This window comes from Nicotiana attenuata, unplaced genomic scaffold (assembly GCF_001879085.1).
Source record: "Nicotiana attenuata strain UT unplaced genomic scaffold, NIATTr2, whole genome shotgun sequence".
NCBI classification, from domain to species: domain Eukaryota; kingdom Viridiplantae; phylum Streptophyta; class Magnoliopsida; order Solanales; family Solanaceae; genus Nicotiana; species Nicotiana attenuata.
This window is the reverse complement of record NW_017672048.1, coordinates 88,721-89,711: the sequence shown is the minus strand read 5'-3', so window position 1 is coordinate 89,711 and position 991 is coordinate 88,721.

The following is a 991-nucleotide window of genomic DNA, read 5'->3' as shown; positions in this document are numbered from 1 at the left end:
ACTTTAAAATGAAACTCAATCAGAAAGTGTGATAACGAATAATGCAATCAACAAACACTACTAGAAATTCGGCAAAAACCGACCAACTTTGGTCGGTAAAAATTGGTCGGTTTTTCAAAATATTTTAATTTTTAATTTTTTTTTTACGAAACCGACCAAAGTTTTGGTGCAAAATGCGGGAAACTATTTTTGAGTCCCGCGGAATTTATTTTTCAAGAAACCGACCAACTTTGGTGGGTAATTGCAACTAAAATAAATAAAAATTAATATTAAAAAAAACCGACCAACTTTGGTCGGTAAATTTGGCCGTTAATTTTAAAAAACCGACCAATTTTGGTAAGAGTCATTATGTGGACAGCATAACTGACTCGACTAGGTTTGACAGTGATGCATGCACAGTGAAAACAGAGTAAGGTTTCTATGGGGTATTAGACCGGTACCCTTGAGCGGACAACTCAAGAGGGAAAGGCACAGAACCATCGACTATACCGCTGATCGACTGGTTTTACCGCAAATACGCCTTTACCAAATTTAGGGGGTGATATATTGGAAGGGCGCAACTACTCATTATAAGCGTTGCTATGGTATTTGTTTGGCACGAGTGGAATATGATGTTGAAGATGCAATTACAAGAATGGAACAAATTGTCACGTATTTGCACGTTCATAAAATAATAATTACAATAATTACTCATGACTACAACAATATTCAAGGAAAGCGGTAAAAGCAAGAAAAGAAAACAAAAGCCAAGTCAGTTTCGAAGTAGAAGAGAAATAAAGACATTAAATAAAAGTAATAAAGAAGCAATAAAGTCAGAAATAACATGTAATGGTAAAAGCCTAAAAGAAAATCCCCAGCAAAGTCGCCATGCTGTCGACGCCCCCTTTTTCCTCTTTTAAAAGGCGAAATCGGGTTTACGACATTTGGGCGGACAACTCCTTCCCTTTTGGGAATTGGGTTTTGGATTTAGAAGAGTCGCCACCTAATGATT